This window comes from Psittacula echo, assembly GCF_963264785.1.
Source record: "Psittacula echo genome assembly, chromosome: 1".
Taxonomy (NCBI): domain Eukaryota; kingdom Metazoa; phylum Chordata; class Aves; order Psittaciformes; family Psittacidae; genus Psittacula; species Psittacula echo.
Genome location: NC_137735.1, coordinates 129,263,593 through 129,280,588, shown reverse-complemented (window position 1 = coordinate 129,280,588; position 16,996 = coordinate 129,263,593).

Below are 16,996 nucleotides of genomic sequence, written 5' to 3'. Positions count from 1 at the left end.
CATTGTACCTATTCTTAAGTAATAGGGTTAACTATGATATTTTTGTTCCTTTTCAATGGAAAAAATGCCATTTAGCCAAAATATCAGCTTCCCATGTAGAAAATACCAATCTTTCATGAAACAACTGCAGCTTGAAGGTAAATGCTTTTGATTTGAAGATGCTGCTGTGATATGAAACTGTCTGCTGTTTGATGAAATAGTACCTTTCTGAGAACTGGTCTTCCCACCTGCCCTCCAAGCATTGCAGCCACAAGGGAGAGGAGGGAGGTGCACAGTGGATGCTAGCAGGGAGCAATCCTATCACAGCTGACGAACTTCAGCGTTCAAACTGAAGGTGCAGGTTACAAATCTCCCTAGAAATGAAACCACCCTTTTGGTAGGCAACAGGTCTGATAACATATTTATGCATGCTGAGCCCGTAATCCACGTGCTTTCTGCTTACACTGCTAGCAAATGGAATCTGGCTCCTTGTAGGTACACTGAGATCTTTGCTTGAGGGAGTGTGATCTCTAAATTACTGTCATGTCCCATCACATGGCCAGTGTGTTAGTTAGGAGTATATGGGAGTTAAAAAGGCCATAAAAAGAGCTTCTCTGAGAGTGAGGAATAGAAATACTAGCAGCTCATCATGGCTTTTTTTTTTTTTTTTGAGCTCTGATCTCACTTCTTGCAAACTGCAGGACCTTACTGCATGTGCTGCATGAGCAAAAGAAGAGCAACAAAAGTCAACTGAGTTTTGCTTGTCAGAGGAAGTTAAAGAAACATTTGCTATTTTATTACACTTCTGGTAGCTGTTTGCTCCCACTGTAATTCCAGATCTGCTTCAAGTACCCAGAACGAATTTCTGAGAACAGATCTTATTTAGACAATAAATATCCAAGTTCTGGGGGAGCAGTTCAGCATTTTGATGTGTGCCTCACTGTCAATAAGCTCTGTGTATCTCACAATTCTTTGAAGAGATCCAAATGCAAGAACAGTCCTTAGTTGCAGTTATAAAATGGAGGGAATCAAAAGTGATGCATCTGACTCTAACTGGAATGAAACAGTTTGCTTTATAAAAGCCAAAGAAAAATTAAATCCTTGTAGCTCAGGGAAGTAGAGAAATAACTAAAAACTAAAAGGGACAAGTCAATTATTTTATGTAAAAGGAAGAATTGCTGCTATCTAAGGAACATTAAAGTTCTCATGGAACTCTTGTTACACATGAGCCCTGTGGGAATACAACAGAGAAGACAATTGTTTGGACCCACCTAATTTATTCAGTTCCCTTTTTTTCTCTCTCATGAGATGAATTTGGTTTGTCCAAGTAGGGGTGGAGTGTGTTGGCTCAGTGAAGGAAAGAGACTTCGGTTCTTACTCTCCTGGTGAGTGGTTTGAGCTGCTGAGCTGAGTTATGAATAGCTCATCTATCTACGCTGTACTGCACAGATGGTAAATATTTGGAGGTAAGTGGTATAAATGTGACTAGCTTTCTCCAAGCTGCTCCCTAACATTTGTTTGCAAAAATAGACTGAGGTCTGAGGGCTCAGATTCAGTCAAATTACTTAAGAATTCCCCTTGCAGCAGCTAAGCAGTGAAAACAGTCTTTGTGTATACCTTTACTCTCTAGTGAATGTGAGATAATGCAGCTTAGCTTAGTCTGAAATGATGGAGAGTTGTGCTGAATTATCTTCACATCGCCGTGGGCTAACAGCTTGGATCCTGTTTTTGTAGTTGTCCAGCGGCTGAACCCTGAGAATCAAACAAAGCTGGGACAAAGGCTTGAACTTCAGAAAGCTTTGATATGAAAGACCTCTCTGTGTGTATATCTCTATGTATATACGCATAGGTCTTATGTTTTATCCATCTGTCTATCTGTCTTATATTACATGGAACTCATGCTGCCTTTGATTCTCTTATGTTGGCCCTGTTCTTCCTGTCTTTCTAGTCTCAGCATTGCTTTCTTGTTTCTGCCTGTGGCTGCGGTAGCTGCTGAAAACTCCTGATTTTGGCCAGGATCCTGTAGATACCGTACAGACATAGTCCAAAGACTGACTTCTCTCTCAGGATGCTATGAATATGCACCACACCAGTCTGGATTGTTTCCTCTGAGCAGCTCAGGTTCTTAAAGAGCCTGTTCCATCCACAGAGGTATCTACAGGTCTGAGGAAGGTCTGCTACCCTCGATTAATACCCAGGCTTCTTGTCAACATAGATACTGGAGTGTTTACTGTGGCTTCAAATTTGCTGATTAAGCTTAATTTCCAGTTGATATGTAATTTGGAAACACCACAAAGACGTGTTCTTTGCAGGCTTAAGTGGGGGAGAGGGGATGTTATGAAGTGCATCCAACTTCTGCAGTCAGCAGTACTGTGTGATGAGTGTCACCATAACCTAGAGAGAAGATAATGAAATGTATTAATTTCTTCCAACAGTTAAAGGCTACCATGGCCTGGAGAGCTCTCAGAGCCAGCTGGTAAAATTTACATTAAGCAGTGTCAGGTCTTAGATTATCATCTACAGTAAAACAACTACAAAGAGCAGGAAAGTAGATGTATGATCTGAATGTTTATCTGCCATTTACAGATGGTGTGCTATAATAAATCTGGGATCATCATGGATTTTTGATTATCAGTCTAGTATTGAACCTACTGCTATTGATACTGTCGTTAGCTTGAAAGGGAGAATTATCAGATGTGAAGTCCAGAAAGCCAAGAGATTACAGAAATAAAGTAGCAGAAAATGTGGCCCAAGATCATGTTTTCAATCTGATAATCTTGTTGTGGGCATAATACGTGAAGCAAAGGTCGTGCCAAAGAATGTATCTAATTGGTTTTGGCCTATACTGTACAGTTTAATATGGTGTGTCATTATCCCTCCAATGTACAACTGAATAGATAACTTATTTTACATCTGCAATTATGTAACTGCCTGTGCAATGACATGAAGAAGCTCTAGTGCAGCTTTTAGACAATCTAATTTGGAGCTTGCCTCTATGTAGAGAGATTGTAATGTAATGGTTTTCCTTTTCAAATTTTACCTTCCTCAAGAAGAGTTGCAGTTTGATTGTGCTGAGTTGCTAGAAGTCCTCACCAGGAGCTCCGATTTCTTTCTTGAAGCAAATTCATTCCATTACCAGTTATCTGTAATGTTTTATTTTCTAATTAACACAGTGATTGGAGTCAAACTGGCAAAAATGTCCCCACTTATTGTCAGTCTAGCAAGAGCAGCAGCCATGAAAAGTACTCTATACTATTTCCTCTAGGTACATGGCCCTGTGTTGGGAGCCCTGATGATTTAGACTAGACATTAGGAAGAAGTTCTTCCCTGTGAGGGTGCTGAGGTGCCGGCACAGGGTGCTCAGAGAAGCTGTGGCTGCCCCATCCCTGGCGGTGTTCAAGGCCAGGTTGGACGAGGCTTGGAGCAGTCTGCTGTAGTAGAAGGTGTCCCTGCCCATGGCAGGGGATTGAAACTGCATGATCTTTAAGGTCCCTTCCAACTCAAACCATTCTGTGATTCTATGATTCTATGACAAAGTGCTTTTGTGCCTGTCAGTAAGATGCTTCAGACTTTTTTCTGGGAAGAAGAGCAAAATATTAACCAGAAGTCTGGTGGTTTTGTGATTCTGTCTCTGGCAGTTCAGAAGAGATGAACCGATTTATGACTGTGGAATAGCTGCTACTGCTGGTACTGTAAGATTCTTGTTTGGTCTGTCTTCTCCTTTCTTGACCACTCAAAGGACTCTGATGTCCACTCAGGAAGCAGTGCGTTACACTCAAGAGCTGCCATGCCAGCAAGTGCTGCTTTTTCTTTGATGACAAAGGGGAAGGAAAAAATAAAATGGATAACTGTGCAGAAAAGCTAAAAGCCAAAACTGACGACTGTCCTTGTTTTCTCTTTCCAACAGATGGCACCAATTCTCTTTCCAGATCTTCACTGGTCAAACAGGTCGGGAGTTCCAGAATATCACAAGTTGTTTAAAAACACTGGCATCTTTGCCCTTTTCTTTTGCTCTTTCTGAGTGTGAAATTTGGACCAAGAAGGCAGCAGACTGAGAAAATATCTGAAGCCCTTGGAATGTGGCACTGCTGCCAAGTACAGCCATGCCAGGAAAACACAGGCAGATCAACGAGCAAATGTGACCCAGGGCTAGGAGCTGACGGGAGGTTTACTTTTGCCCAAGGATGGTCAAAAGTAAAAGTGGGACTATTTTAGGGAATTATTGAGAAGGAATTGGAGAACCATGGAGAGAGGAGAATGAAACATGAGGTTCCTCAGATGAAGAAGTCTTGGGTAGCCAAGGAGCAATGACAGTCCACCTTGTTGAGGGAAAGCGGTGGTCTGTCCAGCTCAGCACACACCTCTTGGAAGAAGGGACTCCTAAATGTTTCCTTGTAGGGGAGATCTGCAGTGCTTCTATAAAGTTGCAAGAGGAAATTAAGCCAGAACAGGGCCGAGGAAGCCTCCATTCTGAAATCACCATGGCAAAAATCTCTCACAGATAATACAGTTTTCTTTATCCTCAAATGCACCCGTGTTCATCATTAGAAGGGAACAGATTCTGCAGATCTGTGCCACCATATGGGCCATGGGGAGAGATGAGCCAGGCTCTCATCGTGCATTATAACATAAAGGAAACATTGCTTCCTGGCTGCAAAGAGATGGTCAAAACAAAAACACTTGGGTAGAAGCATAACACTATTTTAAAAGGCATAACTGTCAATAAAGCCTGGAGGCCAATGGATTCCTTGTGTATTTTACTACTTAAATCCTTTTGAAAATCCCCTTCTAATATTTTTAGTTTTACATGCCTCTTATTTTGTTTTTTACCTCAAATATCTTGCTATGATTTTTGGTTGAAGGGCTCTTTGACTCCACAAGCTGCTTTCCTACTAAGTATGGGAAATATCACTTCTGGTGGGTTGTGTAAATGCACTCAGCACTAGTTCCCTTTTTACACAATCTGGAGGAGAGAAGTACTGAATTCATCATGAATTGAGCTGCACGGGCATTTTTGTTAGGATGCAGCAAAGACCATGTCAGGTGTTACAAGCCAAAAAGAGAACAATAACAGCAACATTATGAAGGTTGTGACAGGACAGAGTTTCCCAATGAGACACCCTTATGGTGTGATCTGGGGCATCTTCTGGCTCTAGAAGCCATGAACCATCAACTGTACTCCAGAGGGCATGGGGTCACATCCTCATCCTGCTTTCGAGATACTGGGGCTACTACTGAGTGGAAATGAGGCTTGCATGCACATCTTAAACTGAAGTATTTGTCTGATCCCTTATCGTGTGTTGCAGCCTTGGCTTATCTCTGTGAGGACTGCAGGAATACCCTGGCATACTTGGGAACGGACTTCCTGCAAGGAAGCTTGGAGTGCAGTTTATATAGTATTTAAGCCTGTGTAAGATAGCACTGCTATTGAAAGAAATGCAGGTGGGGATGTGCAGATCAGAGCGAACCAGAGCAGAGATTTTAACCTGGATCAGTTTTTACCTAAATCAGTTTCCGTTGTGCTGGCTCACCACTTGCTCACACAACTGAATGACTATGGATGACTTTTGGACCGGTTGGACCGATCCACAGGAGGGTCATGATATCAGAGGGGTGGAACACCTTTACAATGAGGAGAGGCTGAGAGAGCTGGGCTTGTTCAGCTTGGAGAAGAGAAAGTTCCAGGGAGACCTTAGAGTAGCTCCCACTGCCTAAAGCAGGGGTTGTAAGAAGGATGGAGAGGGGCTTTTTACCAGGACCTGTAGTGATAGGACAAGGTGCAACAGTTTTAAACTGAAAGTAGGTTTAGATTGGATATAAGAAAGAAATTATCAACTATGAGGGTGGATAGGCCCTGGAATATTGTCTACAGAAGTGCAGCTACCCCATCCCTGGCAGTGCTCAAGGCCAGGTTGGATGGGGCTTAGAGCAACCTGGTCTAGTGGAAGGTGTCCCCGCAGGGAGATTAGACTAGATAATCTTCGAAGGCCCCTTCCAACACAGCCCATTCTGTGATTCTGGGATGGAAGGGCTAATTCTTTCTGTGCTAGCTTATGCCAGCATAAACTCTGCATGAAACTACAGTGTGTTTGAGAACCTCAAATCCCAAGGCAGAGAAAGCTAATGGAATCAAGAAAGAGTGCTACCATCACAGAGACTTAGAGTGAAAGGCTTTCATTAGACATCTGCTTTTCAGATCACAGAGGGGTACCCAGCTCTCAGTGATTCCTAAATCCCAGAGGGGTGCCAGCCCTGGCTGCTCAGCGCTTCTGCTCTGCCTCCCGGGCACAACAGGGGCAAAACAGCAGTCATCCTCTGCAAAACAGGCCAGAAATCCAGAGTCTGCCATTGCACTGGGAGAGTGATGGATACTGGGAAGAATCTGGTTTGCAAGAAAAAGAAGAGAAGGAGAATTTTTCCGAGGCTATTCAAGGCAGTAAACACAGTTAACATTTTGGCGGAAAACAAACTGGTTTTCAGACAGCTGAGGGCGCTCAGTGCTTTTTGGGTGAAGTTGGTGTTTGAGCTTTCAGATACAACACTCATGCACTGATGATTGCATCAAAGGTAGTGCTGCTCGTGAGCAAAGCCTGAGCAGGGGCTTAGGCTTTAACATTGCCAACAACTAACAAATAAAATGCCCAGAGCTGGTTAAATAGCTGCTTATGTGCTTCAGTACAAGCATAAATTTAGTGCCTTAATTTTAATGACACCTGAAAAGAACTCTTTGATCACAGATTTCCTCTTCTGAAGCTGCAGAGGTTTATTTATTCATTGCAATTTCAAGTACCTCCATTAAAGTAGAAAAATGGAGAAAGACAATAGCCTAATATACCTGGATGTTTGTGTCTTGACCATCTTCTTGCAGTTTTCTCTCATGCTGGTTTTATCTTTATCTTTGGGATCTGCTTCTTGGCATCTTTGCCAGAATCACCATCTATACCTATCCCGAATTTCCTGAGAAAAGGACCTCTGTTGTGGTGGGTTCTGTGTTGGTGCATGTCTGTTCAGTTCTGGAAATGGATACTTTATTGTTTTTAGGGATTTTTGATATAAACCAGATTTCTCTGGGTTCTCATTTATCTTCCATTGATTTGTGTGGCTTATTCAAACTTCTTAAAATCCTTCTGTGATTTGTGTTTATTCACCACTCTTTATTAACAAAACCTTAATTCCTTAGTGCTTGTAAAGCTGCTTAGGACATGAAACAATGCTTCTGATTTGTTAACTGTTACTATTATCACCAGTGATATGACTGAAAATCAGTGCATTTAGCTGAAATACACTTAATACATACACTTAGTTTATTTAAGTCAAGTAATTACTGCTACTAATATCTTGTTTAGTTGGGTACTTCATGTGCATGAAAAGAAAGATTAGTCTCGTTATCGTGGCAATGATGTCTGTATCTGTTTCAGCTCTAGAGGGACATCTTGGCTTAGAAAGTTAAGGATTTTTATGTCAGTCAATTGCTGTATTTTTCATCCACAGAGACTTTGATTTGGGTTTTCAAGAACTAGTAATTGAATTAAAGTACCTGTTACTTGCAAGGCCAGTTGACATCAGGCATGTAGCTCATCTCTCTTAGGTACGTGTGTGCATGGTGCATTCCCCCATCTTAATTTAGGGTTTGTGCGTGTGTTGTAATAGTGCTTCCTAACTCCAGCTGTGCAGAGCCTCCTAGCATAGCATGGGCTACCTCAATTCATAGAATCATACAATCATAGAATAGTTAGGGTTGGAAAGGACCTTAAGATCATCTAGTTCCAACCCCCCTGCCATGGGCAGGGACACCCAACACTAAACAATGCCACCCAAGGCCTCATCCAACCTGGCCCTGAACACCGCCAAGGATGGAGCATTTACAACCTCCCTGGGCAACCCATTCCAGTGCCTCACCACCCTTACAGTAAAGAATTTCTTCCTTATATCCAATCTAAACTTCCCCTGTTTAAGTTTGAACCCGTTACCCCTTGTCCTAGCACTACAGTCCCTCATGAATAGTCCCTCCCCAGCATCCTTGTAGGCCCCCTTCAGCTACTGGAAGACTGCTATGAGGTCTCCATGCAGCCTTCTCTTCTCCAGGCTGAACAGCCCCAACTTTCTCAGCCCGTCTCCATACGGGAGGTGCTCCAGTCCCCTGATCATCCTCATGGTCCTCCTCTGGACTTGTTCCAACAGTTCCATGTCCTTTTTATGTTGAGGACATCAGAACTGCACACAATACTCCAAGTGAGGTCTCACGAGAGCAGAGGAGAGGGGCAGGATCACCATCTTTGACCTGCTGGTCACGCTCCTCTTGATGCAGCCCAGGATACAGTTGGCTTTCTGGGCTGCGAGCGCACACTGAAGCCAGCTCATCTTCATTTTCTCATTGACCAACACCCCCAAGTCCTTCTCCTCAGGGCTGCTCTGAATCTCTTCTCTGTCCAACCTGTAGCTGTGCCTGGGATTGCTCCGACCCAAGTGTAGGACCTTGCACTTGGCATGGTTAAACTTCATCAGGTTGGCATCAGCCCACCTCACAAGCGTGTCGAGGTCCCTCTGGATGGCATCCCTTCCCTCCAGTGTACCAACAGAACCGCACAGCTTGGTGTCATCGGCAAACTTGCTGAGGGCGCACTCAATCCCACTGTCCATGTCACCGACAAAGACGTTGAACAAGACCGGTCCCAACACCGATCCCTGAGGGACACCACTTGTTACCGGTCTCCAGCTGGACATCGAGCCATTGACCACAACTCTTTGCATGCGGCCATCCAGCCAGTTCTTTATCCACTGAGTGGTCCACCCATCAAATTGATGTCTCTCCAATTTAGAGACAAGGATGTCGTGTGGGACAGTGTCGAACGCTTTGCACAAGTCCAGGTAGATGACGTCAACTGCTCTGCCCCTGTCCATCTGTTCCGTAGCCCCATCATAGAAGGCCACCAAATTGGTCAGGCAGGATTTCCCCTTAGTGAAGCCATGCTGGCTGTCACCAACCACCTCCTTGTTTTTCATGTGCCTTAGCATGCCTTCCAGGAGAATCTGCTCCAAGAGTTTGCCAGGCACAGAGGTGACACTGACTGGTCTGTAATTCCCTGGGTCATCCATTTTCCCCTTCTTGAAAATGGGGGTTATATTTCCCTTTTTCTAGTCGTTGGGAACTTCACCTGACTGCCATGATTTTTCAAATATGATGGCCAGTGGCTTAGCAACTTCATTCTCCAGCTCCTTCAGGATCCGCGGATGGATGCTGTCAGGTCCCATGGACTTGTGTATGTTTAGGTTTTTAAGATGGTCTCGAACCAAAATTGCTTTGTTTAGGTGCATTGGCACCTAAGACTACGTTGTCATGGAACGAATGTCTTCTCTTTGTCTTCCATGATGGCATGGAGCCTTTAGATGGGATTTCCTTTTCACTCCTGAGCTACCTAACTGCAGGGTTTCCCCACTGAGGGCTGAAGCACAGTGCTGCAGAGAAATGGCAAAGCATTCCTTTCTTGTCCCGATGCTCTCTTCACTGAGAAAACATAATTTCCCAATACTTACAATCTGGAATTCCCAACCTATTTCAGTATTTCCAATGAGATAAAAAGTGGCTTTGGCATCGTGTAAGTTCCTCATATCACAGCCAGACAGCGCAGGAACCATTTGTTTTCTCTACAGAAGGATGTACCTGGATATTGAAGGGAGAAACATTGGTGCACACAGAATCCAGGTCCAGCTTACTGATGAGAGGCAGACTGATACCCACATGTCAGATTCTTTGCTGAATCCTGTTTCTGGCTGTCAACCCTACTGGGGGTGATTCAGACTGGATTTCTCAAGGGATAGCCTGTGGATGCTACAGATATCAGGTATCTCCTGCTTAATATATTGTCTATCTATCTTTGGCCTTCAGGTGCCCTAGGCACCAGAGACTGTTTGAAAAGCATTCACTTCTGTGCAGTTCAGCATCTCACAAGTGTGACCCATGAGGACTGCGAGATGCTAGAACACAAGTCAGAGGCATTTTATCCCTTCTGCCAGCCTTTCTGACTCCCTCCACAACGTTGATATTCTCTTTTCAGCTAGGACCAGATCCAGGTAGGGTTAATGGCTGGAGGCTCAGAACCAGACATCCTCAGCCACTCCACTGGAGCCAGACTGTGCTTCCTTGTTAATGGCAAGCCAGGGAGGGGATGGATGCCACAGACAGCCACCACTCTAAATCCCTGCTGCTTTCAAAACTGAGAGCCAGACAAGGAACAAAGCAGATGAGGGAGCAGGCTTTATAATCAGGTTTACAAGTTGATCAATTATTATCATAGCTGCAATGAGCTAGTTACAGAGATGAGAACAAGCTGATGTTATGGAAAGGCAGCTATAAAAAATGTGTTTCCAGACATGCTGAGTTCTGTGAGAACAGAGAACCTATTAAAAGATCTCGTTAACCCTTAGGTGGAGTTAAAGCTGATGTTTGCTTTATTCCTCCTCTCTTCTTCACTTACTTGTTCCCTTGCTTTCTTGTCTAAAGAAATATTGTTTTCTTTGGGTAGATTATTGGAGAACATAGTTTACAGGTTTACTTCTGTTTGCTCAGCTCCCCTGAGGTGAACAGAGTTGTACAAGACGTGATGCAGACCCAAACTGGACCCCAGGCAGCTTCTTTGCGGTCACTCCTGTCATGCTCACTGTTTCACTTGCAAACATCTTTTTTATCTCTTTCCTTCCTCCCTCACTGCTCAATACTTCTGGCTGGCCATTGAGCAAGAGGGTACAAAGGAGAAAGGGGTACCTGGGCTCAACTGTGTGCACTGCAGAGAAAGAAAAGTCAGGCTTATATTTGATTGCATTACATCATAGTTTCTGTCTACTAAAAGGGGGTATTTATGCAGGAAACACTGAAAGGGGAAGGAAATGTAATGATTTTTAGGGACCTGGTCTTGCTGAAGGATTTGGATACTCATTTAAGATACTGTTGGTTTGACATATTATTTTTACCTTATGCATTAATTAGCATGGCAATATAAGAGTAGGGCTCAGATGACAAAGTTCATACCCACGTCTCATTGCTTTGGTCTAGCCTGTTGCCCAGGGAAGGGACCTGTGACAAAACCTGAATCAAGCTCAGGATCAAATATCACTAGGACCTGGCACCATTTCCAGCAGAGTTTCTGTTTAAGGGATTGCTTCTACTTGCAGTGTTTTCTGCAGTGCATCACTAGAGGATCTGGGCTCCCCCTGATATCATGGTCAAACCCTATTGATCTGTACATGGCCACTTCTGACTTCTGCAAATTTTTCCTTCACATGGTAACTTTTCATTTATAGGCTGTGCTCTGGGTGGGGTTTTAGTATAAATCTCTTTGAAAGGCCTCCCCAAGGCCAAAGCTGGGCTCTAACACAACTGCTGCTGGAGTCTCACCTGGACATGGTGGGTTTGGGCAGTAGTAGTGTATCCCAGAGCAGAGACACCATGTTGGAGGGTACTTTAGGTCCTGGAGGATTTTGTGTGGGATATCTAAGCTGTGGGGTGATTTAGGGCTGGGGTGCGGAGAGCTCATGAAGGTAAACGTCTTAAGAGGTATTTTGTTTGCTTCATTCTTTGGAAGCAAATTGTAATCTAAGATTTTGGACTGCCTGAGACTGTACCCACTAAAGTAGATTTTGGGATTGAGGAAAGAAGACCACGTTTGAGAATGAGGGCTGGGCTAATGCATTACTTTGGTTTTGTAACTTGTTTTTCCTGTAAGCATTTCAGTGCAATATCTATGTACCGAATCTCAAAGAGTTTCTCAGATTACAGGCAGCTCATGTAAAGGTACCATTTGCCCAAAGCCTTTACCCCAAAACACCTCATTCTTGAACTGGGAAAGCAAGAATATGTTGAGTGAAAGTAACTAGAGGAATTTGAGAAAGAAAAAAGAACTTCTGTGGGAATGACTTTTCACAGGTTAACTTTATTCATGAGCCACTTGGATTTCAGATGACTGAACCGTGTTGGAAACAGATGCTGTTTTCTCTTTGTTCCTTTGCTTGCCACTTCCATTTTTCAGCACTTGTTTGTGACTAAGCTCAGGGAGGTGAAATCAATAGTGCTCCGACATTAGTAATTGAACAAAGCAGGTAGCCAGCTGAGTAAACCCCATCTCACTTGAAATCAGAGCAGTTACTTCTTAGCTTGAGCTAGCATAGCTGAGAATTAGGTGCAGACTGAGGTGGAAAATGAGATAAAACCACCCAAATAAATAAGAAAAACCAAACAGCCTGCTCTCCCTCTGTGCTATGCTGTCTTTGCTCTTACCAAAAGAGCATCAGAAGTGAATAAGGACTCCTGTCTTGAATCATTCAGTATCGGGGTGCAATCAGGCAGAATGGTTTGAAAGCATCGTTTGTAGGAATGAACTCTCCAGGGGTCTGAGTGCTATTTCCAGGTTTCATCCTAAAGCTTAAAGGATGCACTTATTGAGAGCTGATCATATAAAGTACATGAAGAAGAAAACAGCCTGACAAAGAACAGCTTTTAACTTAGGGAGTGAAAAAAAGAAAGGCAATAAACACGCTGCTGGAGGCATTTCTGAAGGGCATTTGGGGCTAGAATATGATGTTCCACAGCATCCCCTCGCTGAAATGCTGTTATCTGTGGAAAAGACTGCAATAAACTTCTAACACCCTTGGTGAAATCACACAGTGGTTAAGGGAGAGGGTCTCTTACTCCCAGTTAACCATTGGGAAGGAGTGCAGTGGGATGGCATGTCAGATTGTCATACCACCCCAGTGGCTTTTGCTGTTTGCAGGTGGCAGTTGGTGTATTCTTTGAAAGGACCAGGTTTGGGAATCTCTAGATCAAATCCACTTATAAATATTGAGAACAGGGGGCTTCTCTGAGGGGTAGTAATGTTTTAATGGGGTAAACTGCCTACTGATAAACTTGTCAGTAAAGGCATAAATCATATCTGAGACATCAGGATACAGCCAGAAAAGAAATCCAGTGAGGATTAATGCCAAGATGTCAGCAATCCAGGAGATACATGATAGCATCACTGTGGAGCCAACAGACACAAAATGCAATGTAAAGATTTCCTTTCCTTCATGGGGTCTCCAGGGATCCTTCTGCAGAGTGTCTAGGAAAAGTGCTTTGAATCCTAAGTAGTATGAGGAGGCAGACAGCCTCATTGAAAGATGTTTAAATACTGCCAAAGAATGGGAGCATCCACCAGGATGGTGCTCTGGGATGATGCTGAACACTCATTGCATCAGCGCTTTTGGGTGCTATGCTGTGGACAAGCCGTGCAATGCACCAAGGCAATTATTTCATTAAGGAATGTGTGCAATTTCTATAAAGAAAAAGAATTACATGTCATTTCTACAAGAGAATCAAGAAAATCTCTGTAATGGAGTGTGCAGGAATCCCAGCACTGAGTATCAAAGCTTCCTTTAGAGGGAAAACACAAGCTGCAGTTGTAGACTCAGTCTGTAGTTTGGATGAAGACTGTAAGAGTCAGTCTCCAACAGGCTCAGCTAATGCTGCATTTCAGCAGGGTGGAGTTTGCAGCCTTTCTCCCAAACAGCAGAGTAAGATCAAAGCCTTCATTTTCATGGCTTTCAATGGCCTGCAGCATAACAAGAGCTGCAGCACGAAGAGATCGTGATGTTCAGAAGCCAACAAAAGCTTTGCTGCACAGGGCCCATCTGTATCTCCTCTCCTAGCCCTGTCTTTGCTCACTGACTCTGTGTGCAGCAGCTGGCAGCATGTGTGAATCCAGGAACAGCCCTGCAGAGCCAGGGGAAACCCAGAAGACAATTAATTCTTCTTGAAACAGCACAGCCTTAAACACCAGTGACCTGGAGTTTCTGTACAGAGAGTTTAAGTAATTGTGCTGCCAACTTGCCACCAGGGCTGGGATTTTATGAACAAGTTTCGGTTTTTGCAGTGAGGAGCAGTTTGCCAAATATTGCCTTTAAATATGTCAGTGAAGGAGCAATTGCATGGCTCTCCACTGCAGCAAGCACTTCTGGTCTCATGGGCTCTGTCCGTCACCCTCTGAGACCAAAGTGACTCCAGCAGAGGGTGGAAAAGAAGCTCCAACAATGCACATGAGGGCCAGAGGAAAGAACAGAAGAGTAGAAGCTTTTTGTCCCTGATATTCCACTCAGGTGTGTGCAGACTGGGGTGAAAAATAAGACCATATAACATGATTCAGCTGATCCCAAACAAAGGTTAGGGAGGAGGAGCTCCTACCTGAGTAGAGGGAAGCTTCCCAGGGGATTTCCCCTGGCCACCTTTCAAAGCTCTGGCTGCTTTGTGACCTGTGAGGCATTTGTTAGGTTTGGGTTTTATTTTCTTTCTTTCACCTTTTTTTTTTTTTCCTTTTTCAGTTCTTACCTGTTTTGTTTCTTAAAGAATGACATCCTGGCCCCTAACATTTCTGGAGGCAACACTCACATTCCTTGCAGCTCTGTGTTAGCAAAAAGACATAAAACGTTCCTCGTAATTACACATGATTTGATCATTCCAGCATTTCCACCTCTTCCTAGAGGTTTTATGATAATAATTAATTTCTCTGGCACCTCCTTGCAGCTCTAGGCATTTTCCCAAAGCTTTAAACACACAGTTAGCAGTTCTGAATACTTCACTGCTGTATTTCTTTACCTCTATTTGCTAGTTATAAATTCTTTGTTCATAGTCTTTCCTACAACGTGAGCGTTATTCATGTAGTCCCCATTACTGTAGTACTGTGATACTCCAGGATCTCTGCTTCACCACACCACTGTGATCAAAGAAAATGCTGTTATCCCTAGTTACACATGGGAATCTGGGATACAATGGGACTCATGTTTTTAAGGATTTTAAGCCCAGACTGTCACAGGAGGTCAGTGGCAGAAAAAGGAATTACACTCTGGTGTCCCGATCCCAAGTCCCAACTGGGCCAGCTTGGTTTTACTGTCTTCCAGTGCATTTCTATTGCAACATTCTGCAATTTCCAATCCATGAAGGACTCCTCACTTTCTGAAATGCCTTTAAGGAAAGGTGAACCAAGAAGAAAGTGATTTAAGAACCAATGACTCCTCTCAGGGTATTGTCTTCAAGCAATTCTGGATATTGGAAAGAAAAAGATCTTTTGCTAAAGAGAGATCTGAACTTTGATCTGAACTGTGGAGTATTAATCATATCATGTATTCATATCTATGTATGATAGCAGTTGTCCATAGTAAATTTCTTGGATCTCAGGGGCAGAATATAAGAGAGGTGATCTCAAATAATGTTGAGTTTCAACAACTAACCCAACTCATTAAAAACCTCAGTTTCAGCCTCCTGCTGATTTCAGTGAGGGCTGGTAGATTATCCAAGCACAATCCAGCACAACTCTTAGTATGATTCAGTGTGATCCGTCAATCATCACGCGACAGGCAGAGCTGTACATTAGCTTGAACCTCTGCATGTCCCCAGGCGCAGCCATGCACTACAGTGGTGGAATTCATTCTAGCTCTGTCATTACCAGTTAATTGCATAGGCTGCAAAAATGTCATGAATTCTGATGTTTCATCTCTTTAAACCCAACCCCATGTAAGCCTCCTGCCACAACTCACAAGACCCACAGGTATCCTCCATCTGGAGTCAAGCCACCCATGGCTTGTTTGCTGCAATAGGAATGGCAGCCCCAGAAGCAAAGCTGCTGATGGGGATGCCGAAATCTTGCCCTTTGTCAGAACAGAACCTGAGCCAAAAGTCATGTTTCAGCCTATGCAGAACTTGGCCAAACCTTCTTATTAATTTGGCTTCCAACACAAGCGGCACAGTACTGAAATGCAAAACTGCCTTGGTGGGTAAACTGGTTTCCATGTACTGTCAGGTTATAGCTAAGTAGGATTAAAGCTGTTTTCCACCTAAACATGAGGAAGAGCTTACTTACCTTGAGGGCAGCTGAGCATTGGAATAGGTTGCCCAGAGAGTTTGTGGAGTCTCCTTTCCTGGAAGTGTTTAAGAGCTGCCTGAACACAATCCTAAGCGATGCTGTAAGTGATCCTGCTTGAGCAGGCAGATTTGGTGACTTCCAGTTGTCCCTTCCAACCTCAACCATTCTGTGCTTCAGCGATTCAGTGTTTCTGTCCTGATGTGGGCAGGATGTCAGAGCGAGAGCTAGGTCTCCAGGCTCAGCACTGTGAGTCTTGGGGTAGTTCAGTGTGAGGAAGTGGTGAGCTCTCCTGTCCCATCAGGTTGTGCTCCCAAGACAGTCACAGGAGAGAAGTGGTCACCAAGTCCATCAAGCCTGGAAAGAGCAGCTTGCCACTGTGGCTGGTGGTGCCCAACAGCATCCTAATTATTTCACTTTATTTACTGCAAATGTAGTTTTCACCAGTGAACTTAAAACAAACAAACACAGACTGAAAAAAAGAGGACTTCAAAGCATTTAACTTACACTACTGAAGAGATTTGTCTGCATCAGTCTGTGTCAGCCAAAACATATCCAGCAAACCTTATCTCTGCAGGGTAAAGCCTGATAAAGGTCTAATTGCCTGAGAAATGCACAGTCCTTGGGACTGCAGTGGCAAAAGCAATTTCCTTCTTTACAATGAAGCCTTAACTAAAACCCCTCCTGCTTAATGAGAGCAGGAATGATTAAGAGACGAGGGTAGGGGTGTGGAGCTGCAGCCAGCCGGGGTCTGCATGGGGTGGCTGGGGGCAAGGGGAGCCCCAGGCAGGGCAGGGGCTGTCTGCTATATCCCTACCGGTGTGTGGGGTCATGCATGCCCCTGATGTGGGTGGCTCACCTTCCTTACACCCATCCCAGGGCAGCCCTTGCCTCCAGGCTTCCCTGGTGCTGTCAGTCCTCCTGGGGTGTAACCAGGGCATCTCCAATGATGAGCCCCACCAAAGGTGATCTCAGCCCCCACAGCCGCCTAAGATCATTGCAGCAATGCCTGGCCGCTTGTTGCCGAAGCGTTTGGGGATGGAAGTGAATGGATTGAGAAGTGTTTGTAACAACAGTGTTTCTTTGTTTCAAATAAAAGAGCCAAGTTTAATGCAGGATACAAAGCTGACCCAGGG